This window comes from Leptonychotes weddellii, chromosome 8, assembly GCF_054177405.1.
Source record: "Leptonychotes weddellii isolate Sample4059 chromosome 8, ASM5417740v2, whole genome shotgun sequence".
NCBI lineage: Eukaryota > Metazoa > Chordata > Mammalia > Carnivora > Phocidae > Leptonychotes > Leptonychotes weddellii.
Genome location: NC_138376.1, coordinates 128,077,800 through 128,103,429, shown reverse-complemented (window position 1 = coordinate 128,103,429; position 25,630 = coordinate 128,077,800). Strand labels below are relative to the sequence as shown.

At 45.1% G+C, this 25,630-nt stretch overlaps 1 non-coding gene across 1 annotated transcript; it reads left to right on the top strand.

The window, feature by feature from the left end:
• Nucleotides 1–16,064: 16,064 nt before the first annotated feature.
• Nucleotides 16,065–16,170, top strand: LOC115939692 (U6 spliceosomal RNA). Its single transcript, XR_004074470.2, has one exon. It is a non-coding gene; the product is annotated as a U6 spliceosomal RNA (small nuclear RNA).
• Nucleotides 16,171–25,630: the final 9,460 nt, after the last annotated feature.

Here is a 25,630-nt window from a genome sequence, read left to right as displayed (position 1 = left end):
ACGCCATCACTGCCAGTTTCCTTGGATTTGCTCATGGGTTTGCTGCTATTACCCTGACCCCCACTTCTTTCCGAGTTAGGTTTCCGACATCCTGACCTACAGGATGCCCATGCTCTTAGTCCTTGACTCCCTGTGATAATCTTCATTTTGTCCTTCGCTCTTGAATGAGATTAAGAAATTCTATATCAACACTTATTTTTCATTCTGAAGACATTACGTGAATACCTTCTGATCTGCGAAGAAGGCCCTGCAGGCCCATGTCTCATTCCTTGTTAGGTCAAGGGTCTTCCTTCTCTGGTTATTGTGAATTTCTTCTTTTGTCTTTGGTGCTCTGTAATTTCACTAACAAGGAATCCATGATGGTTAATTTTATGTGACGATCTGACGGGGCCACTGGGTCCCCAGGTACTCAAAGATGGTCCCAGGTGTGTCTGTGAGGGTATTTTGGGATGAGAGTGACACTAAGTCAGTAGACTGAGCAAATCAGATTGCCCTCCCCAGTTTGGGTGGGCCTCATCCTCCCGTCTGTGGAAGGCTTGACTGGAACAAGAGACTGACCCTCCTCTGAGTGAGAGTTCTCCTGCTGGGTGGCCTTTAAGCTGGCCCACCCGCTCTTCTCTTGCTTCTCTGGCAGCTTCCACTCTGTGCTCCAACTGGGACATCATTTCTGCATATTTGGGACTTGCCGACTTCCATAATCAGATGGGCCAGTTTCTTGTCATAGGGCCTCTCTCTATATACATAGATGTATCTCCTATTGACTTGGTTTCTCTGGAGAACCCTGACTGATACAGAACTCCAGCACATGGCTATTTATCCTGCTTAGAACTCTCATGCTTTGCTAATCTGAGAACTCCTGCTTTCAACAGTCTTGAGAATTCTCTACTGTTATCTCTGAAACATCTTCTCTGGCTTTCTCTTTGTTTTCTCCTTCCAGTGCTGCGATGCAGGACATGCTGGACGCTCCCCTTCTGTGCTTCGCATCCTGCCCCACCCCTCTCCTCTTTCCTAGCTCATGGAGCTCGCTGCGTTCTAGGTAACCCTCCCCTCTACCTCCTGGTTCACCTGTTTGCTCCCATACACTTCATCCAATAGGCTGCGTGTTCCTCTGTTTATGTTCAGTGACTATATTTTCATTTCTAGAAGCTATTATTTGGTTCTTTCCCAAATCTGCCTCAGATTTCCCTTTCCTCATAATATTTTATTTTTTGATTGCGGTTCTGAATCCTTTTCTAAGAATTTCAAATAGCTATATAGCTTTTTTCTTGTTCTAGTTTCTGAAATTCAGGGGAGTGCTGATCTCTGAGTTGGTTGTGCAAACAGAGTCTCCACCATGCAAATTTCCCCTCCTCACCTCTTCTGTTGGTTGCACTCTGACATTTTTTTCTGCAGGAAGTGAGTGTGGCTTAGGTGGTGGCAATGTCCTTCCAGAGGGACTTGCTTTTGTTTCTGGAAGGTGTCCCAGGAGTATCACCTCCCAAAGGCCCAGCCTCAGGCTTCTTCCCCAGCATGTGGGTTCCCACAGCACACACTATATAATCTTAGGTGACAAATCCATGCTGCGTGCATGTATCACGTTTTTATTTCTCAGGGACCTTTCTTTTCACCAAGAGACCAGGGAGAAATGTGGTCCTTACGTTCTCTTTTCCAGCAGATCAATCCTTCCAGTTTGCTTCTTCCATGAGGATGTAGCCCATGAAGAGTCCTTGTTTTAAGCTGATAGCTCAGGTCCATCTCCTCGACTTGCATGGACCCACAACCTCATGCCATATCCATGAACAGAAATTTAAAATTGCCTGGGCACATGGGTGCTGCATTTGGGATCCTACGTATAACTATAATTGTAGGTGCTGCTATTGACAAAAGAGCATAGTTCTTCTTCCTCCTAGACTGGATTGTCATTATATGGTATAGCGGTAGAATAATTTTTCATATATGGAGTGTTCTTGACTTCTGTGAAAGCTTGGTGCAGGAGGAAGAGGTGGTGGGGTACAGTAAGTAATGAGAAAGTGGCATTATAGTTTTTGAGATGGGAGAACAGTTTAATTTTCTCCTGTCAAACAACCGGGTGTTTTAATAATCCCAGCCTTTTAAAGTCTCAGACTTTTAAGTTTCCTTACGTCTTTGACATGATTTCTCTTTGCAATTCCTCCCACTCTTTATGAGAATAATAGCGTGCTAATGCTCTATTCTTCTGTGCTTTTTATTCAGAGAACTCCAAGCACTTTATAGACATTGCCATTTATCCTGACAACACCTTTGCACAGTGTGGAAGCTAGTTTGCTAGTAGAAAAGTCTGTTTAATGGAAAATGAGGACCAGCTAGCCCAACGCAACCATGCTGAAAACAGGATATGAGATTATACCATGAATGAATTCACACAAGTGCAACCAGAAAAACCGGAAGAAACCCTCCCCTTCATCCCAGTCCAAGGAAGCTGTTTCTAACCTAAAATGATAAATAACAAAATAAATAACCATCCTGGATATTCTTCAAGGAAGAGGTTTCATACGATAGCTTCTTGCCTGATTCTGTTTTATATCTCAGGTGTTGGCAGGGCATGGCTGGGGAGGTTTTCCGCAGGATGAGAACAGGGCTCGCGAGGATTCGGGTAGTGGGAAAGAAACCAGAGCATCTGTAGCACTGGGCGACAGTGTGTGGGGCACGTGGGGGGCATGCCATTTCTGGAACAATGTGGCCTTCATGGGCAATGAGAACCTTTGGAATTTGGAGCTGGTGGTAGTTAATCATCCAGACAAGGACCTGGCATCCCAGAGAACTGTCAGTGGGAACCAGGGACCTAAGAGCCAATATACCAACAGACTCCTTAAGAGAGCTATCAAGGGGCCACTGGGTGGCTCAGTCGGTTGAGCATCTGACTCTTGATTTCAGCTCAGGTCGTGATCTCAGGATCATGAGATCAATCCCTGCATCTGGGTCCGTGGTGGTGCAGAGTCTGCTTGAGATTCTCTCTTTCCCTCTACCTCTGCCCCTCCTCACACCCTCAACCCCTGTGTGCTCTTTCTCTAAAAAAAGAGAGAGAGAGTTGTCAAAATATGAAAGACTGTCAGAGTGTCATTTGGGGTTGGCTTAAACCATGAAAAACCTATATAGTAAAGCAAGGGGTGGGGGAGATGCCATAAGGTAGTTCTTGTCAGAAAGCCACGTCTAGTTGCTTCGTGGAGTAAACTATTCACCTTTACGTTCATGGATACCCACAGCGAACAAGAGGACAGGGTGAGTTAATTCATCCGAAGTGGAAGGGTATTTACTATGCAGTCCATCCTGCACTAGGGCTGGTACACTGTAATTTTGTGATAACAGACACTAATATTCCATGCCAAAACTAAAACCAGGAAGGTTAATTTTGTAAGTTTCACATAAAGAGATCTAAAAACCATGGTCACGTCTTCAATAACAGTTTCACCAAAAATACAGAGATATCCTTCCTGGCTACCACTTCCCCTGACTCTTGATGCCAGGCAAAAACTTCATATAAAACACTGAGTTTTCTGTGTATTTCCCTTTCGTGAAGATGAGAACTGAGTCTCCTTGAGCACGTCCTGGGTACTGGACGTGCTGCTACATGTTCATGCCTGCACGCAGACCACCCTCACAGTGACATCACGCAGTTTCTCCACGTGGCACATTGGGAAACTGAGGCACAGGAAGGTTGGGGAAGGTGCCCACGACTACACGATGAACAGGGGCAAAGCCAGGATTCAAGCTGGAAGTTTTGCTTCAGAGCTTGGGCACTTCAGGGCTCCGCAGTATTTCCTGGATCAATAAAGCTTAACAGAGTTCAAATAATGAAATCTAAGACACACTCAAGTTTTGATCCCACATGACATTTTTATTGGTTAGCTGTTACTGTTTTAAAGTGACCATTAGGTTTCCTTTTCATCAGGTTAATACATATTGATGGCAGCATGTTCATTTTCCCTGCCCGCAGTTATTCATGCAAAACGCCGGAGTCCTTCTCTCTGCAAATTCCCGCCACACTTGCCTTCTCGATCCGTCCATCACACCAGGCGCACTCTCGCCTCGGGAACTTTATTCTTGATGCCTCTGCCCCAGCCCTCTGCCCCAGAAACTCACCTGGCCCTCCTTCATTCCCTGCATGGCTCTGTTCAAACACCCCCATGGCTCTGTTTACTTGTCTCAGGATTTTCTGCCTGGTTTTTTTTTACCCAGTCTTGATTTCTGGGTGGGCTTGCTTTTTTTGGTCATCTTGTAATTGGAATGCATCTTATAGTAAATTTTTTCAAGAAATACATACAGGTGGCACATTTATTGAAAACTTGCATACATATATGACTTTCATATATTCATTTACATATATATATATCATATATATATATATATGATATATATATATATAAATCTATTGGTTGCCTTCAAAAGACAGCTTGGCTGCATATCATTCTTCTATCACAACAGAAATATGCCCACCATCTTCTGGCTTGTGGTTTACCAGGAAGTCTGAAGCTAGTCTCATTTGCCCTTTAAAGTAAGCTGGGCATTTTTTTTTCTTTATTTCTTCTTTTTTTGTCTAAAGGTCCACAGCAGGTATGGTTATTTGAGAACAGATAAGAGGACTTACAATGACTTACAAGTCAATACTTGCTCCACCTTCATAATTGTTTTAAAAGGCTCACTTTTTCTTTTTAAAGATTTTATTTATTTATTTGAGAGCAAGAGAGCACAAGCAGGGGGAGGGGCAGAGGGAGAGGGAGAAGCAGGCTCCCTGATGAGCAAGGAGCCAATGCAGGATTGGATCCCAGGACCCTGGGATCATGACCTGAGCCGAAGGCAGACGCTTAACTGACTGAGCCACCCAGGTACCCCAAGGCTCACCTTTTTAAAGTAATCACTACTAGTAATCACTACTATAGGCCTTGCTGAGCATATGGTTTTAAAACATCTAAGTCAAAGGTTTATTAATATAGTGGTCCACAGGGACTTTGGATCCACGTGGTTGGGCCTCCTGGTCACCTGTCTGAGCTCTCAAGTTAGGTAACTATTTGTTCCTACCTCCCACCCCAGGGTAGAAACACGTGGTGATTGTTTATTATTTTATTATCTTTATTTATCTTTAAATGTCTTCCCATTTAATCATTTTTTAGGATAGATTTCTAACTCTCCATATCTGAGATTACTTCCAGTAATTCATCCAAATATTCTGATGTTTTCTTTTATCTTTTCTGTAACTTTACAGAAAAGATAACTAACTTTACATGTCTGTAAGTTAAGAGAATAAAATCAGGATGAAAATATCTCTGCTATATTTTTGGGATTTTCCATCTGAAGAAGGTTGATATTGAATTTCACTGAAATTGAATTTTCATTGCTTTAAATATATCCATTTTTTCCTAATCTCTCCCTAATCAGCTTCATCCCAAATGACAATTCTTTTATATGAAATGTCTATAACTCTTACATAATATAAATTAGCTAATAGAGAAAGTAGAGTCTGAAAACACGAAGGGCTCAGGGGCTAACTCATGGCCTAGAGATGTGTTCTCTTTGGCCCGAGAAGTGGTTTAAATTTCCTGTGAGGACGTCAGTGGTTTTGGTTGTGGTACAGAGTCTGTCTGAAGCCAAGGCCACCATCCCCTGCTGTGTTATCCAGGCTATTTTATGCTCTCATGTATCCTACCTACACTCTGGGTGGCTTACAGGTGCATTTTGCTTAACAATGGTATCATTGCAACATCCCAACCCTTCAGCGCTCCCAGGCATTATCTTGTTACTATCTTGGGGGCAGGTTTTGCACGGTGAAAACCGGCGTGTTGGAATTGCAAACAGATCTTTGTCTTCGAACCGTCCCATTTCTCAAAATGTGTATTATTTCTGGCAAGCAGAAAAGCCGGTCTGTGTTTTGGGCCAGTGCCAGGCACCCACGTGTCGCTCCCGGAGGGACGGTTGGCCGCAGTCTTAGGAACGGACTTAGGTCGGTGTCCTCCTCTCCCGCGCCTCGATCTGAACGTTTCTTGTTTCGCACCAGAAGCTGCTGTGAGGGTGCATAAAAGAAGAGCTGACCGAATGAGAGTGCCGATTTGGTTCTGGCGGGGACACACCAGGAAAGAGCCCCAGCTGCTGCGCAGGCTTTCGGAGGCTCTGCCAGGGGAGAAATCGCGGGCACGCAGAATTCCTGCCGCGCGCCCTGCATCGTCACTATCATACAAAGTGTACGTGTGTTGGGGTGGGGAGGTGTCCCTTGCACCGTTGGATTTTTGACTAGCTTACTGCTAAAGACCAAGACCTAGCTGTCTGTCTGAGAAAAAAAAATTAAAGCCCTTTCTCTTCTTCCTTTTTGCAAACTCACAAAGCAGCGTTGAATTTGGGTCTTTTCAGCAGCATAAGATGAAAAGCAGCTGGACAAAAAAAAAAGTCTTCATTTTTCTCTGGAAACATGGATTATTCAAGTTATGTTTCATTATATAAGCAAACATACTAGGACTTTTCCTTGCAGTGAATCAAGTGATTGGACAAGAAAGCAAATGATGTATTCATTTCTTTTATGATTTTTGATCTTCTGACCATCTTCCTCTTATTGCTTCCCCCCAAATTTCCATAAACATTTTGGGTTCTTGAGTGCAGCACCAAGGCCTCAGCCTGAGGAAAGTAGGCAGGGAGTTGGCCCACTCATGGGACACTCCCATGGCTGCCTGTCAATGTGGGGTCAGCTTCCTGTCCTTCCCAAACCCTGAACCCTTGTAGGCACAGGTTGGAAGAGAAAATAGGCAGCTAGAATTGTCTCTTAAAAATTCCCTGGGTTCCTGGAAAGGCCCCTGGCCTTCAGCAAGCTTGGGTCCACATGATTCACGGGTTTTGGTTTCTCTGACAAGACCTGCACGCTGACTTCCAGTGAGGGCTCCTGAGTAAGAGCCATGCCACAAGATTCAGCACAATTTGGCTACAACTGCAGTCCGTGATTCTGAGAAGGAAAGTCAAGTCAATTCCCAAGAACTCCCCTCTGCGTTAGTCACTGAGCTCGTGTGGCCTGGGCTCTGTGTGAAGTCAGCCCTCGGCTCCTCCACGGTGGGGTCTGGCGTGAGGTCATCACAGCTGGGAGAATGTTCCCTGTCGGGGGCCGGGCACGCAGCATGGAGTCTGACTGCTCCGAGGCTGGGGTTGGGGGGAGGGAAGGAGGGACAGAAATGCCTCCAGACACTCTCCCCTCCTGTGCCTCCAGGAGAATCCTCTCCATTTGGACTATCCATCCACACAATTGTGCATTATATTTCATTCTCCCCAGACTTGCCCATCTGCCCGTGGGGTTATTTTTTGTTTTATTGGTTTGGAACACACTTGGGCTTCTCTATAATCTCCAGTTGGGTCACAAGTGAAGTGGAGAATTTTTTCCCCAAAAGGAAATGTCAGCTTGTTTGCCTTTAGTAGGTAACTCTTATAAAATACTGTACTACATGCTTAGCTCAGCAAGGGACTTCCTGTGTTACTCTACACCCTGATGGTGGGAGGCAGAGAGAAGCTGATTCTCAGGACTGGGTGGGGTCTGACCACAGGGCCCCCCAACCCCCCGGCTCTTACAAATGAACCAGCAAAAGTGACTGGCCCGAATCGCATTCAAACTTGGAACCACTGACTGTTTGCAACCCTCCTCCCACCCTATTTCCCCTCATACTCAGCCCCGTGTTCATCCCTTTGAGTTTTTGCTGACATTGCTTGAATTACATCATCTGGGCAGTCCTCTATTTTGCTCACTTATAAGGCCAGCTAGGTTGATTACTAATATAAAATTCTTAAGATTTCTATCTAACCGTGGAGGAGAATTCTTTCCCCCGGGGGGGGGGGGGGAATGTTGATTTTTCCTAACCTGATAGTGTTTTACAGTTCCATAAAATATTTCTCAATTTGTTTATGTGATTGCTTCAGAGAACAGAGAGTAGCTGGAGTCCCTGTGTTCTTCCTTCCTTTCTTCCTCCAAGAGCTGGGATGTCGCCAAGTGCGACCGTTCTGGTGGGATGAGTGGTCTCAGCTCTTTGAAACCCCAGGAATCTATCTTATCAGCTGTGTGTCTCCTTGGCTCTCCCTTCCCCTGCCTTGCATGTGCACAGTAATGCATATGTTATATACTCATCTGTACTAGATCAAGTAGAAACAGAGCTGTTATTTCTAAGACCATATTCTCTCAGCAATGAGTGGATGCGTCTGAAGAAAGTGGATCGTTCTGGTCTAACTCAACTCCCGCAGCATGTGTCAGGGGGGCAGGGGGACAGAAGGCAGTGGGTGCTGGGGAGGCCTCGGGTCATGCAGCAGCAAGAAGGGATAAGTGAAAAGTGAAAATGGTTGATTTTTCTAGTGAGTCCAAAAGGCAACAACCACTTTACGAAGAACAAGAGCCAAGAATCAGCCGCATACTTTCAGGGACACTAACTGAGTCCTCACGTCTGACGGCCAAGTCTCCTGAATTCTGAAAATTACTCACCACGAGGAAATCTTCTTTCACGAATAGCCCGCCACGTCTTGGTCCTCTGCGTCCCTGGAGAGCGAACCCGCATCTGCTTTGGTGGGAAAGACGGCCGATGCAGTATTGTCTGCGTGATGATCTGCAGCCCCAGACAGCCGGCCATCCTGCATCCTGTGACAGCACCTGCATTTCTCCTTCTTGGTTATTGGTGGTACAAGTCAACCTCATGTGTGGAAACACGAGCAAACTTCTGGTAATTACCCTTGTAAACATATCTTAGAAGAACAATGAGGACGAGCTGAGCGTGATAAAAGCAACGTTGACGTTGCACTTGGAGTATGCAAAGCCTAGGACTCCGAGGGTCTCCCAAGGACTTCAGAGAGGAGCGCTTCTAATCTCCCGCTAGCCAAGGCAAGATGGCAAGCCGGAGCTTTTGCCAGGCTTTTCCAGTGGTCTCGCTGTCTACTGTGGCTCCACCGCCATGGGAGTGGTGGTAACAGGAGTGATCACGGGCTGTGCATCTCTCTGTCCCCTCGTCTTCCCCTGCCGTACCTCATGTCTGTGACACTCCATCTCAAAAGCGGCCTTGAGGAGAACAGGATAGATTTTATAAACTCATTTTATAGATGTGAATTCTGAGCCCCGGGGAGATTCGACTAGGTGATATTTACCGCCTTATTGTGATTTTGCAATTTTAAGTAAAGTCCCCGATTTTGCATATGAGTATCTGGCAGCTTCCCAGCCTTCCTCTTCCTGATGGGAAGCCCCGTCGGCACACAGACGAAGGTCCCTTACCATCGTGGCTGACTAACAATCAACAGTGCTTTCATCTTAATTTTGTTGAGCTCCATGCTTGTCCTTGAAGCCTATGGCACATGCCGGAAAACATGAATGGCCCTTCTTCTGGAATCGCTTACATAATTCATGGCATGCAGTCCTCAGTGAAATAAAGTTCTTTTTTCTTTCTTTTTTCTTTTTTTTTTTTTTCAGCATCTCACAGAGAGATTCTATTATTTGAATAAAATTCATAGACGGACCTCCAAGGGAAAATAAAGAAATAATCAAACCTTTATTTTATTCCTTGGTTGTTCCCACACCCTCAAAATTGGCTTAAAATGTTTAAGTAACCAATTTGAGGCAGCTAATCAGAAACAGCATTTATGTTGTAAACAAAGCTCAAAATGAGATAGTTAAAATTCATGTCCTACCTACTTCTCTGGAAAAGGCAAAGGGTTATTCATCTCTCTGCTGTTTTTAAAGTATGGAATTTAAAGCATAGGATTGTTAACAACGGCAGCAAAATATGCTCTACTTTGAGCCCTGCGGGGTTCAGAATTCACGCGGCCCCACGGGGGCTTTGGAGTGGGACAGAAAAGAGCTGGTGTCCCATTACTGCTTCCTGTCCCTGCCATCCAGAGCGAGGAGCAAGTCCCCGCACTGGGTGCGAGCAACTGGACGTTCAAGTGAAAAATGACAATGAAACCTCCCTATTTTTGTAGGCTAGGTCACATTTTAAATGTCAAGGACACAGAGATCTTTGTACACCAGGTAGCAAGCATCCCCCGTGTCTCCTAAGAAAAGAAGTGAGGGGGAAGGCAAGGCAGAAGTGGGCACAGGAGACACAGGAATTAATTGGAGATTCTCTGGAGTAGATCTCAGAATTATAATTGCAACCCAGGTCAGAGTTCCACAGCCTTGGCGGGGGACACTCACCTCCTCTGAACCAGGGCTGGCTGCCTGGGACCTGGACCTCGGCTCTCGCCGCCGGCTTTGAAGTGGTTAAATGTGTGTTGGTCTCAGGCCCCCGCTGGACTGGGGATAACCAGAGGTCTGGGGGTGAGGGCTAATCATTCGCTTTATTCTCCAGAGCAGAGGTTGTGTTCTCTAATCAGGCTGTGTTCACACTTGCGTTATATTGAATCAAGAGGAATTATGTTGAATTCAAACAAAACTGCAGTTCAAAGTAAGCTTCTGGGTGCAAAAAATATATTTATTTTGGAAGAAGTTTTATGAAAGGATTCGTAAGATCAGGAGACCATGTCTCAGGACCTGCGAAGGGGCGGCCTGCTGTTAGCTCTGCGTTTTTGAGGTGCTCAGTAGAAGTAGAGACTCCGAACTTTGTATATACTAGGCTTCACAAGGGTCTTACCTTGCCTGGCATTGTTCTGGGATGAATAGGAGTTAATATTTTTTTTTTTAAGATTTTATTTTTATTTATTTATTTGAGAGACAGAATGAGAGAGAGAGCACATGAGAGGGGGGAGGGTCAGAGGGAGAAGCAGACTCCCCGCCGAGCAGGGAGCCCGATGCGGGACTCGATCCCGGGACTCCAGGATCATGACCTGAGCTGAAGGCAGTCGCTCAACCAACTGAGCCACCCAGGCGCCCAGGAGTTAATATTAATACTAGTTTCATAGTTATAAGCAATCAGAGCAGCATTAGGTTAAAGAAAAGCCACCTTCTGCTTCCCACTGATAATGGGGACCATAGCAAAGGAAACCCATCATGTTTACTTCATATGACAGCACTGGACATGCCTCAGAAATAGATTTCCGTGAAGTTTATCTAATGTCAAGATGAAATTAATCAGCTGAAATTATCTGACATAACCGTGTAAATAATTCCGTACCACTTGAAAACTTTGGGGGGAAAATGTATCTGATCACATACACAAATTTGCGGTTTAGTGCTCCTCTAAGAAATTACTTTGGAACCCCTAGATCTAGAAAATAGTGAAAGTCCATGAAACGTGTCATTTCAGCACCAAGAATTTATAGCTAGCTGAGGCAAGAGTGTAGGAAGTAGTTCTCAGAGGAAATTTTCAGCCTCTTTGGGAGTTTTATTAGAGACGTAGCTTCCCTTAATTTATGTACTGGCATCTTTTGTATAGGCTGTCTTCACTTTATGCCATTTAAGACATTATAATCAGTGAGGGGCGCCTGGGTGGCTCAGTCGGTTAAGCGACTGCCTTCGGCTCAGGTCATGATCCTGGAGTCCCGGGATCGAGTCCCGCATCGGGCTCCCTGCTCAGCGGGGGTCTGCTTCTCCCTCTGACCCTCCCCCCTCTCATGTGCGCTCTCTCATTCTCTCTCTCTCAAATAAATAAATAAAATCTTTAAAAAAAAAAAGACATTATAATCAGTGAGTTAATTCAAAAGAAGAGGGCACAATGACAGGAGATGGGTGATGTGTGCAAACCAGCGGGTGCACAGTGGGCAGAGCTCGCCTGCCGGAACCAAAGGCGCAGAGAGCTCTCTCGGATGTGAATGAATGTCACAGGGAAGTCAGTGAATATCCTTGTTCTGTCTACTTTTCCGACACAGTAACTGTTTACCAGCAAAAGCACCTGGATTCCATCGCTTTTTAATTCATTGTGGACCACTGATGGAATCTGGAAGCACTTATGATGTCAGAGCCGTAAGGGGCACTTACAGTGCGGACAGGAAGTCCGGGTGACAGTGTGCTCTCTCTCCTGGCGTTGGACAGTTCAAGCCTAGCATTCTTCTGAGGAAACTCTCCTGGGTCTTCATTCATACCCCAAGTGTCATTTACCTTGAAGCGAATAAAAAGTGTTTTCAAGTTAAGAAGTAATGATTGGATTGGGGATGAAATCATTCCTTACTGAACACCCAAATCAAAAAATTTTGAAGTGTACTTTCCTGGCTCAAGGTTCAGGGGAAGTGATGAAAGGCAGTAAGTCAAAAACACTTCACACTGGAAGCCAGTCTCAGTCAGAGCGAGAAAGCCCTTCAACCTGGCCCTTGAATCAAGAGGAATTATGTTGAATTCAAAAAAAACTGCAGTTCAAAGTAAGCTTCTGGGTGCAAAAATTATATTTATTTATAATATATTTATAATTATAAATAATAAATAATTATTTATTTATATAAATATATATAATTTATATATATATAAACCCACAGAGGCCGGGTTCCCATCCCAACTGCGCAAGGCGACAAAAATGTTATCTCTAAATAGCTCTACTGGAATTCGAGAGTCCTTCTTTCCATCCGGTCAATCTCTGTCCATTTAACTCTTTTTAACCCTCTACTTTGAAAAAAAAATCTAAGATATTACTGTTTTGTATGACATTCTTAATTTCTAAGACTATTTACAGACAACCATACATACGTTCTGTGTGGTTTCTTTGCCCTTTCCAAGACAGTGGGTGAGCACAGTCAGTGACCTCTGTAGACCCTGGAACTAAGAACACTACCACATAAATGGCCCAGCCAGAGAAGATGGCGGTTGGGACCTTCTTCCAATTCTTGAGACTTGACTTACATTTTACTCATCCATGACAATGCCTGACATCTTAGCAATCACATCCAGTTATTGGTTCAGTGATCTAAAAACCACCTAAAATGCCTAGCCAGGCCTTCCTTCGTGAGGATGACTGTTTATCCAGGTCAGCCAAATCCCACATTATTTTAGAGCACTTCTCAGAGTGTTAAATTGATTGATGTTAATTTCAGTCATTGTGTATTGTTTATTATTGGCATTCACGTTCAAACAAGAAGTTTAGAAATAACAGGGCATTTAGGATACGAGGCTTGATTTTAGGAGAACTTCAGATAGGGGCTTTTTTTTGGTCCTGTTTTTTATGCCTTTTTGTATCTTTACACTACTTTCATAGCAGTGCATACTTTTTAGAGCAGGGCTACTGTGTGGTCCCCAGTGTGTTCTGTGTAAGTTGCCCCTGGTAAGGTGGCAGATAGGGCTGAAATCCACCCTATCCTGCCCCTTGCTGGCCTGGGGCTGCTCTGCCCCAAAGAGGCACCTTTTCTTACCGTACACATGGGGGATTTTATAAATTAGCAGGGACCCTGAATGTGAGCACATTGAAATTCTGAGAAGTATAGATAAGTCAAAAGATCACCCCAAACTGTATACTATCATTTAAAAAAATCAAACAAAACTGAATTTCTTAGAACAAATGTCTTGCTTCCAAGAAATGACCATTTCCAAGCTTCTTATTTCTGCTTTTTAGCTACTTATTTCCCTTTTACTAAATAATATACTGCTATTTCCTGATGATTTCTTTGTTTAGACATCATCCACTGAGTTCCTGTTACGGAGCTGGGGGCTGATGTTGCTGCCATTCACACGCTCTGCATGCTCTGCCAGCTCAGCGTGTTGCGATCGCCGTTATCAGGGGAAACACTGTCATTTGTGTTATTTGGTCCTGAGCCAAATAGGGTATCTGGATTCCACTTCTTTTTTCCCTTGTACAACTTTTATTTTCCCTGCAATTAATATTAGTCTTATTTTATCATGTGCTTATAACTTAGTTGTACCTTCGTTTTTTGGCTCTTACATTTTTGCACCAGACGCCCTAACAGATCTGTCCCAGAGCTGACAACACGGTTTCCAAATTTATCCAAAATGTGTTTGAAAACAGTCTGTCAGCTCCACCCATGTCTTCTCCATCTGAGCCCTCTGTCCCACCATGCTCAGCTCTGCTCCTCCTGGACGGGCTGCACCTGCTGTGTGCTTGATGTCCTGGGTCCTATCACCGTCCTTCCGGGACATCCCTTCACGGCCCCCACTGTCTCATGCTTCACTTTTTCCTGGTTTACTCCTTCATTTCGACAGAGCACAGCCTAGTAGCTTCCTGGCAAAGGGCACCTGGGAGGTCCATGTCTTGAGATTGTGTTTGTCTAAAAATATCTTTGTTCCTCCCTCCATAATATTTGCAATGAATAGAGAATTCCAGGTTGAAAATCATTTTTCATCTGAATTTTGGACACTCCACTCTGCTATCTTCTAGTGTCTGATGAAGCTCTCTTGTTGTCTTTGCTTTGTTTGTGACCTCTTTTCTTCTCCGGGAACTCTTGGGCTCTTTTCTGGATCCTCGCTGATAATATATTTCATAGTGATATGCCTTGGTCTGTTTAAGTTCATTGTCCCAGACGTGGTGGGTCACTCAGCATGCAGATTTATATGTTTCAGTTCTGGGATATTTTTCTGTATTATTTCTTTGATAATTTCTTAACTTCAGCTACTTTTTTATTCTATGCTAAATTAATCTTCATATTTTCTTATCTTTTCTCTCCTTTTGATATATTTGTATTTTTGTTCTACTTTCTGGGAGATTTTTTTCAATTTTATTCTTCAAACTTCCTGTTGACTTTTATAATTTTTAATACTTTATTTTAATTCCTATAAACTCTTTACTGTTCTCCAGTTGTTCCTTTTATAGCATTCTTTTTACCATGAATGCAATATCTTTTCTTCTCTTTCTGAGAATACTACAATGTTAAGAATATTTTCCCTCCCTGTATGGTCTCTATCCCATGTTCTTTTTTTTAAAAAAGAATTTATTTATTAATATTTATTTGAGAGGGAGAGAGAGAGAGCACAGAGGAGAGTGAGAGGGAGAAGCAGACTCCTCACTGAACAGAGAACCTGATGTAGGGCTCAATCCCAGGACCCTGAGATCATTACCTGAGCTAAAAGCTGGGGCACCTGGGTGGCTCAGTCATTAGGCATCTGCCTTCTGCTCAGGTCATGATCCTGGGGTCCTGGGATCGAGCCCCGCGTCGGGCTCCGTGCTCTGTGACAGCCTGCTTCTCCCTCTCCCGCTCCCCCTACTTGTGTTCCCTCTCTCTGTGTCAAATAAATAAAATCTTTAAAATAAATAAATAAATAAAAGCAGATGCTTAACTGACTGAGCCACCCAGGTGCCCCTATCCCAGGTTCTTTTAGCTGTGTATTATTTTAGCCTATTTTCCTTGTTGGAAGCCTTCCTCAAGTATGTTCGTGTATTGTTCACCACCCTTTCTTATTTAAGTGTGAGGCATGAGAAAGCAGGTTGGAAGCTGGGGAAGGCGTTGGAAACTCTGGTCAGGGATTGTTGCCAGTTGAACTTGATAGAGTGTGATTGCATAGGGAGACCCCCTCCCTCCCAAATGTCAGTACCTGTAGGTCTTTTCTTTGGTAGAGTTCAGTCTCTCCAGGGTAAAGCCCTCCTGTTTCTTGTCAGGGGCAGGGGTAGGGGAGGGTGTATGCCTAGAAGCAGGTGTTCTGGGAGCAGGATGGGAGGAAGGGGTGGGGGCAGTGGTAGGGGTACCTCGAAATCTGATCTGCTGACGCTCATGGTGTTCTTGCTCATCCAGAGCCTCATGCCTTCACAGTGTGTCTGAGTCCAGAGACTCCCTGGTTTAGTTTCTCCAAAGAATCAACCCTTTGTTTCTTCAGGGGGTGGGAGAAAGTATCTGGGCATCTAGAATCTCCATGTACAGGTTTTCAAACCAATCCCCCTTGTTTTAAATCAATATCCAAACTCTTTGAAATATGTCCATGTCACAGCATCCATCTACAGATTGTGAAAAATTGACAAGAGGACCTAAAAGTCTTGCTGGGCTCCCACTGGCTCGGCACTGAGAGAGGGAAAGACATCAGCCAACATGGAGAGAACTGTGTGAGAGTCAGGGTCTCAGAACCTTAAGGAAAGGCTTCACGGGGCATGCAGGCAGCAGACGAATGCTTAAATAATAACAGCACATCTGGTGGGTCCAGGATAAGTAAATGAATGCCCGAAATTGAGAACACTTATTATAAGTGTGTTGTAAACAGTTTTATTTTCATATGCTTATGGTAATGTATTTTCTCCAGAGACTGTGTTTCAACCCTTGTTTTGGCAGGGTGTATACTAAAATTGTAACTATACAGAGGGGACTAACATGTCCCTGTGCAGGGATAACAAATAAATCCATGCTATGTTTCACAATTTTAAAAGAATTAACTCAAAGTTGAACAAAAACCTAAATGTAAGAACTAAAACTATAAAGTTCCTAAGAGAAAATGTCAGAGGAAAGCTTTATGACCTTGTATCTGCTGAGAATTTCTTAGATAGGACACCTAAAGCATGGACAACAAAAGAAAGAAGAGATACACTGGCCTTCATCAAAATCAAAAATGTGTGTGCATCAAAGGACACAATTAACAGGGTGAAAAGGCAACTCATGGAATGGGAGAGAATATTTGCAGATCACGTATTGGATAAGGGATCAATATCCAGTGTATATAAAGAATTCCTACAACTCACCAGCAAAACACCAACAACCCAATTGAAAAATGGACAAAGGACTTGAATAGACATCCCTCCAAAGAAGGCAGACACATGTGCAATGAGCACGTGCAATGAGCTCAACAATCACTAAGCATTCGGGAAACACAGAGCAAAACCACACTGAGATACCACTTCACACCCCTTGGGATGGTTATCATTTTTTTAAGAGGAAGAAATAAAATAACCAGTGTTGTTGAGATGTGGAAAAATTAGAATACTGTGCTTTGCTGATGGGGATGTAAGGTGGTGCAGCAGTTGGTGGAAAACAGCATGGAAACTTAAACATGGAATTATCATCTGATCCAGTAATTCTGCTTCAGGATATACACCCAGAAGATGTGAACGTGGGAGTTGGAAGAGATAGTCGCACACGCATGTTCACAGCAGAGTTATTCACAAAGCCAAAAGGTGAGAGCAAGCCAAGGGTCCACTGACAGATGGAAAAACAAATTGAGGTCTCTCCGTACAATGGAATACTATTCAGCCTTGCAAAGGAAGGAGATTCTGGCACATGGATGAACCCTGGACATTTTGTTAAGTGAAAGAAGCCAGTCACAGAAGGACAATGGAATATTGCATGATTCCATTTATATGAAATTCCTGCAGTAGGCAAACTTGTAGAAACAGAAAGTAGAATGGTGGTTTCCACAGGCTGTGGGGAGGACATGTGGGGGTCAGTGTTTCATGGGCACAGAGGTTCAGTGTGAGAATATGAAAAGCGTTTCGGAGATGGATAGTGATGATGTCTGCACAATGAGGCCAATGTGCTTAATGCCATAGAAACAAACCTTTTAAAATGGTTGACATTGCAAATGTTATGTTTTGTACATTTACCACAATTTAAAAAAAATTTAAGTGAGGTATAGTCATGAAAAAGACTTTGGTTCACAGATACTCATTTCGCACAGACATTCAAAACCATCTTGAGCGCCTGCTCTCTCTTAGTTTCTTCAGGACAGAATCCTCTTGTCTTCATCCATCTCTTCGTTTTTCCTAAATGCAAAGGAAAGCCACTCTCCCATCCTTCCCTGGGGCTTACCATTCTTAATCCTTCCAGCAGTCCCGTCACACTGTGGCCAGGCTCTGAGTCCTGGGGGATCTTGTCCGTGAACATGAGTCCCCTTCACCATCAGCTCCTGCCCCAGTATTAAAGCTGGGCTGGGGCTCCATCAGCCTAAGGAGAACCTCCTCTGCGTGCTCTCCGCGCAGGCCACCATCCAGGCTCCTCTGCTCTGCATCTCCCTGCAAATGTCGCCATGTTGTGTCCACTCCTCTCAGGCGGGCTTGCCCGCTCCCCATACAGCTGTTCTCACAGGTCACTAATGTACTGGTCTCCAAACCCGTTATCTCGTTCTCAGGCCTACTCCTCTGAAACCTGCTTGTAACAAACCATAGCATTGCCTCCACCTTCCTCATAAAGGGTCAGGTGCTCACTCCACCTCAGAACCCAAGTCCCTGGGAGTCCAGGGGGCTTGTGTGCCCCCAATGAAGCACCCTGTCCACCTTGCCCTACGATATGCAAGAGCAGATTCAGAGAGCAAAAAAAGGAAGGAGCTGCTATATAAAGCAGTCCCTACTGTGAATTTCAGGAACCAAATCAGTCCAAGTAATCTGTGAATTTCACAGTTGTGGAAACTTACAACCCAGGCCCCAAATGTCAGAAGGACTCCCTGACTCTTGGTGTCTATAGAACTCAGGCGGGGACGCAGGGCTCTTGTCTGGGCTTTCTGAGTCTGGATGACAGAATGACTCAGTGGTCTTTCCGTGAGGCTTCTGTTCCCATTATCTGTCCTCGGCGTGTGATGCAGCTCTGCGGCCCAGGCTCTAAGGAGGAGGACTTCCAGGTAAATGAGCCTGCATTTAATGTTACATTCAATCCCAGTCCCTGTGTACAGAAGGAAGGGAAACTACCTGCTCTGCTAGAATAAAATACAGCTTGGGAAGAAAGCAATTCGCAGCGGTAACTGTGTGGAGCCCCAGTGGAAGACATGGATGGCTGGGAAATTAGGATGGAGGCTCCCACCTTCCCAAACACAGTGCACAGTCGCCAAGAGGAAGGAGGCTCCCCACTGTTGAGAAGGATTTCATCATCCTCACGCTCTGTCAGACAGGTTTATATCGCCGTCTTTTTCCCTGGGCCTTGATTCATCCAACTAGTCTCCCATGCAACCCAACTCCTCACATGCGAAAGAGGCTTAGCGTGTGTTATGTGTGTGCGTGTGTGTCCTCTCTCCGCTGCTCCTCCCTCCCCTGCTTCTCCCTTTCACACTCATGGAATCTATTACTTTCCTACAGGTTCCTTCTCCTTCAAGGAAACTTGGCCTTTTCAGTGGCCCAAGACACAACATTCCTGGAATCTGCTGAACGGTAGATTTGGAGGAGAAAATGTCTAGATACGACTTTGGCTCAAATTTAGATGATGCTCGTCTGACGCACATGCAGGTTCTGTTGCCTGAGTTTGAGTGCAGGGGCACAGTGTGGTTCCAGGATGGATGTTTTTAATCTTATTTAAAACTTTTAAATCCTAATTTTCATCTGTATAAAAATACGGTTGCTTATCTCGAAACCTTTAGTAATCTGTATGTCCCTAAACCTTGCCAGTTTTGAGTATGAATAAGGGCACAGTCCCAGAGACCACACGAGGGTCAGCTGCTCCCTGCACCATGGGCTCACCGAGGTGCCGCTCGGCTCCGTCCGTCCTCTCTCAGCTCCCCTGCCTGCGCCGCCAGCCTCCTCCACGAGGAGCCACCACTCTCCTCCAGCCGTCCTGCTCTGCTCGGCGCTCACGGTTCTGGGTCAGACCGTGGTCAGAGCTCTGAGGGATGGGAAGAAAAACCCATCTTGGACCTTCTTCTTGCCAAGTTGTTGCCTGGGAGAGTCACTGGAGCCCCTGGGCGACACCACTTGTGTTTATACACACACAGCACACACACACATTCTTGGTGGGTTCACAACCGGCCACCACTTTGTTTGCAGAACGATAACTGCCCCCCAGCTTTAGATGCTGGGCTGCATCCAGCTAGTCACAGGGACTCCCATTATAATGGTCCATTTTAGAGTTCATGGATTTCTCTCAAGGACCACAAAGACCCCTTAGCGATTCAATTCCTGTTTCCCCCGTTCTGACAACAGGCCTGTCAATGCCTGAACCCCAACACCTGGCTACCATTCAGGCTCTGTGGGTCAGAGTAGAGAGGTATTGCCCCCCCCCCAACCTGCTCCGGATTTCATGGTGAGCTACACCTCCCACCGACCTTTAATTTACTTTATCTGCAGTGTTCATGGTTGATTTTCAATCACTATCTAGTCCTCTTATTTTAGGAAGAAACTTGGGCTCTGTGTTGTGGACCCAGATGCTGTCAGAGCATCCCGTAGTCTGAAAGGAGCGCGGGAGATCTGACTCACAGGACTGGCAGCCAGGGGCTCAGGAGCGGCAAGCCGGGGACTGCCCACACCCCGGGAGCTCCCCCCACGGCAGCCAGGCCCGGCTGATTGATGGCGCTCCATCCGCCAGGCTCCAGGCAGATTGGGTTGCCTGAGGAGGAAATCGTCAGGTCCCTCCACCTAGAGCCTGCTTGACTCGGTCATGAGGGGCACGTGAAGCAGGTGGTCCCGTGCTGGGTGGGGAGAGGACAGAAGCTGAGACTCAGACACGAGGCATCTGACTCCTTTTGCTTTTGTATTTGGGTTTTGTTTTTTTTTTCCCATTCAACTGTAATTGCTCAAAATAGGCTGGTGACGGTTTCACGGTGTCTACATATGTCAGAATCTGTCCACGTGCTCTGACGCGAACCGCTGAGACGCCGATTGTGCTTTGGCAAAGCTGTCTGAAAATACTTCATAATGATAAGGGACATTTCAATCCAAAATATTTATTACATATCAAAAGTCATCCTCCCACCAACAACGCATTCTGACATCTGTACGTAGGACTTACCATCGATTGTCATGGGACCGTTCACTTCAGACACTGGGACCTGATTTGGCTTCTGCCAGTCATGCATGAAAGGTGCAGACAGCGACAGAGGCCCACAAACACTAGCTCATAGCTGCACCCCCACAAATACACACGGGAGCCCCCTCTGCCCCCCGCCTCTCCATCCTGCTGTTCATGGCCCAGGGACAACTGGATTGAACATTTAAAAGCCCCAGTGTTTGCCATGGTTCTGGTCTCCTTTGCTTCGGCGGTCTTTGTCTTCCAGCCTGATCTTCCAGCCACCCTCTGTTCCGTCCTGAATCCCTGCTGTTGTCCCCGTGCCCTTCCCCTGGCTCCTCTGCCCTTGGTTTAGTGGTCCCCAGCCTAATCACCCTCCTTAATGAGAGTAAACTTCCATGACCTTTGTGAAAAGGGGCTGGCTAAGCCCCACATCTCCACTTACACATTTCTGAATTAAACCTCTATCATCCCTGATGACTTTTTTCCTCCTGGTCAGTACCATAAAACCTCAGCATGCTGTGGTTTCTCCCTCTGGGAATAAGATTGCTCTTGATTTATGGTAAATAACTGGGAAGATGCTCTCCGCTGTTCTGCCGTTCAGAGATCAGCAATGTTTGTGTGAATTCACATCCTGGGTGCCTCGGGGGCGGGACGGCTACCAGGAAGGTGTGATTTCCCAGAATCTGGTGCAAAGGGCACTCTTGATCTGCTCCTTCATAGTTTCACTGCCAGGCTGATCCCCTGAGGGTATGGATCTAGAAAAGCAGTTCTCAAACCTTGTGCACCGTGATGGCATTTGCTTCAGCCCTGGTCCAACCATGCCTATCTCACAAACGCCCTACTGGAGACCTAGGGGGAGCCCTGCTCCTGATTATAATGGTCCATTTTAGGGGTAGTCGACATTAATATCATATCCTATTGTCCCTTCCAGCCAGCTGCCGTCCCTTCACACTTAGCAGTGGGAGCAAAGGCCCGGCTTTGCTGACTCTGAGAAGCAGTGCAGACTCCTGGGAGCAGATGAGCAATGACCCAGCAGAAGGCAGCGAGGAGTCCTGCAATGCAGCAGGTACGGAGGGGCCCTGCTGTGATGCACCAGCCCTCGGGGCTCTTCTCGCCCTTCCTCCGAATCCTCTCCTCCTCCAGAGTGGGGTCTCCTGGGCAAAGTGCCCAAGAAAACTGTCCAGGACTGGGAAAGATATGGGGGTTCTCAATGTTAGAATAGTGTTTGGGAATGGCAGGCTTACTGAGTTTTCTAGAACACCCACATGACTTTTTTCTCTTTTATTTCTTTTTTTCTATTTTGAGGATTTTTTTTTTACTTGTTTTTAAGCTCTTTTATTTTTTGAAGTTAAGACAGGAGCCTTCTTGATTAATACCGCTGCCAAATTAGTACTTTAATATTACAACAAAGAATAACATCCCTAATCACTATCAAGCACGGACATTTTCAATGCAAAAATCATTTACGTTACTTTTATCTGATGGTTTTTATGGCGAAACAAAATATCCAGCAAAAAGTTCCTAATTTACTTGACACTTTTAATGAAATGGGACTATTAGAACCTCGGAGGTAAAGTACCTTCAATACAAAACCAATGTGCTTTTCTTTGTTTCTAATGCAGAGAAGGTGGTGGCTATCTTGAAAAGAGATAAGTTGGTGTATTTAGGCGTGTTTATAACACGGAACTTTGTAACTTCTTAGCTGTCTGGTTTTGTATATTTATAAAACCAAAAGGACTTTGCATTGGCCGTGGAGAGCTCCATTTCGCTGCAAGTGTGGCTCAAGGGGCGGTGTATTCCGTGGCCCCTGTGGAAGGCAGAAAGTGTAGATGAGCTTCATTGTAAAGAACAAAGAAGTGGGTGATAGTTGACAGGGGAGGTGGGGGTCAAGATGGTTTGTCTGTTTTTGTTTTTGAACCTGGGCCAGGACAGATTGGTAGAACCCTACAAGCAGCCAACGGTGACATCTTACAGCCAGGGGGAGATTTTCTCCTATCTGTGGGAGGATCAAGAGCAAAATCAGCACCTTTCTGTTCAGACTTGATCATAGGAAGGGCTACTCATCCCTCCTGTCCAGACACCTTAAAGGGAGAAAGATCCTAGGAAGCTGCAGGCACACACACGCACATAATTCAATCCCAATGTCAAACTTAATTCCGGTGTGGAAACCAATACAAATGTCCTTACATTATTGGGTAGCCACATGTGGTGAGTGACTACTTACAGGAGAGCACAGAAGTAGATGATTTCCACCACCATGTTCTGCTGGGCAGCACCACTCTGCTTCCCAAAGGAAAAGGTATTTAATTTAAAGAAAGATTAGCGTGGGCATGGAGGAGATATTTGTGGGAGAAGGGAATAGAGCAGACTGGCAAGAGATTGGACTAAAATCCTAAATGAATTATAACAGAAACATGGTGAAAGCAAGATCACGCATTTGAAGAATTAGGAAACATTAAACCTAGGTCACCCATGAGCCTAGAAGAGGTGAGCATCAAACTGACTGCTACCAACCAGTATTTCATGTAAGAGCAAAAAAAAGGAAAGAAAACAGTAAAAATACAGTAAAGGCAGCTCCAAGAATTCCATTTCAAAATTGTATTTGTGATTCAGTTCTTTGCAGCCCTGAACAGGATTCCCTTGAAACCAAGACTGTTTGGTAATTTGCTGAGGAGCTGTCCACCCCCCCACGGCATCCTTGAATGGTGGCCTAATTAGCACCACAGGGTTCAAATTCTGAGGCTCAGGGAAGCCTTGCTTCCGACACCATGGAAGACCTTTGAGTCCCAGTTCAGTGCTCTTGGGACCTCCATGAGCAGGGGGTTGCTGACTAGGGCCTGAGCACCGGGAGACTTCGTTCTGAGCAGAGAGGAGGGATCTGTGCCAACCCCACCTGGGAGCAGAACCACGGCAGGGCTGGGGGAACCGCTGAAGTAGCCTGAGTGGGGTCAGGTCCAGGAACCCAAACGTGGTGTTTGATCATGGTTACCGTCAGCATCCCTTCAGCCACATTCAGGATCAAATAGGATTTTTCTGGACTTCCCCCAGGAATTCCCATAATTATAAGACTACTGTTTCCATGGGGATATATTTTCTGTGTTTCAAACAACTGGCTTTCGGATCACAACATTTATATGCTAGCATCCCTAGAGAGGATTACAGGGTTAACATTTTTCAAAGACTTAAGTAAGTTCTAAATCACCTACTCTGATAGGGAGAGCCCTGGGGTTAAGTCTAAGAAGAATGTGTCATCTTACAAAAACTCTTGTGAAAAATCTGGTTTTCCTTGAATGAAACCATGTAAAACTGTTATTCACAAGTCTTTTTCTCCCTAAAGTCTAGATGGTAAGTGAAGATAGGATTTTAACATCCCAAATACTAGTTCCCAAAGGATTCTGTTATTAGATAATGAGAATTAATTACCCTCCAAGGTTTCCCTTTTTGTCTTGGTTGCCAGGAAGCTCCTAGCAAAATATATTGGTTTAATTATAGTTTGAGGTTTTAATAGGGAGGAATGTTAACACTGAGGACGAAGAGAATCATTAGGCTGGGAGGCAGGATGGGGGGATGGGACAATGACTTTGACTCTGGTTCCAATCCCTATATTTAGGTGAGTGGGATCAGAAACTGTATCAATCACCTTACATGACATCACACTGCAAACTTAACTGCTTATTAGAGCACTAATTTAATGACTTATAATGGCGATAAGCCCTGTCTAGGAGCCAGAATGCTCCTGCCTGGGACCCATGGAAAACTCTTCCATGATAGTGAGACATCTAAGAAGCCAATCCCATCATCAGAAGGTTGCTTAGGGAGTACAGAATGAAGGCAAAGGGAAATAACTGTCTAAAAGATGTTTCATCCAGACCACAGTTAACATCACTGAGGTACTCTTGTTGCCCGGTTGAGAACATTTGTCTGGTGATAGAAATGCTTTTGCTTTCCAGACTCTATCTCTTCCCCTCTCTGAAGAGCCACACGTTGCTAAAATGTGCGTTTCTGAAACCATTACTCCATGTCAGCCCCTCTCTGAATTTTCCTGGGATGTGTTTCCATCCCTGATGTTATTAGGGTTTTGTACCAGGAATATTTCCTTTACCTCCAAGTTCTTAGAGGGGCATGGGCCTGTCTGCTCTTCTTTCTCTCTCATCATTACCCGTGTTATTATAAGCAATCTCAGTTTGAATCCAAATGAATGAGATTTGTAATCTTTATTTTTTTTTTAAAGATTTTATTTATTCATTCAACAGAGAGAGACACAGCAAGAGAGGGAACACAAGCAGGGGGAGTGGGAGAGGGAGAAGCAGGCTTCCTGCTGAGCAGGGAGCCCAAAGCGGGGCTCGATCCCAGGACCCTGGGATCACGACCTGAGCCGAAGGCAGATGCCCAATGACTGAGCCACCCAGGCGCCCCAGATTTGTAATCTTTAAATGAAGCCTTCATCATTCAGCAAATGACGGCTTTCGTTATTATATTAATAGTGCACAGGCAATTGTCACATTTTTAAAGTTAGGGAATCTTTTTAAAAAGCAGACTCTATACCTTGCCTTTCCTCAAAATTATCTATATCCTAAATGATAATAGCCATCTTATATTTCAGATGAATTACGACCAGAAGCTGTATACGAATAGTTTTCCAGCTAAAGGTCCAGTTACTGTTGGTTATATTTGACATAACACAATTATGTTATATCAGATTATTTGAACAATCCCTTGAATTCATGGACTTTGTCATACCCCCCCAGGAAGTAGTTTTTGAAGACCTACACTGCATTTGGTGTCATGCTAGTGCTATGGGGAACATAACAAAGTCTAAAACAGCATCCCTGGTTTAAAGGGTTTTGTCTTTGAAAGCTTTACAGGAATCCCCGAGTCCTGTCCCCATGGGTACCATCTCGGGGCTGGGGTAGTGCTGGGTGCTGCGGATGCAGGGGATCCACCTGCCATGAGAAGGAGGTTTGCCCTAGAGATGTGGCCACGAGGACAGCGGGGTCTGCAGTAGAAAGGGGATGCCCTTAAAAGGAGAGGATTTAATAGACAGAGATGGAATCAGGTTAACGTGGAGAGTGAGGGAACCACGGACATACACCATAATTGTGTATTTGGCTATGGACTTCCTGTAACAGGGGATGGGGCTAATTGGCTGTATTTTTCTACAGTGTGCGTGTTCGTCTTCCTTGAC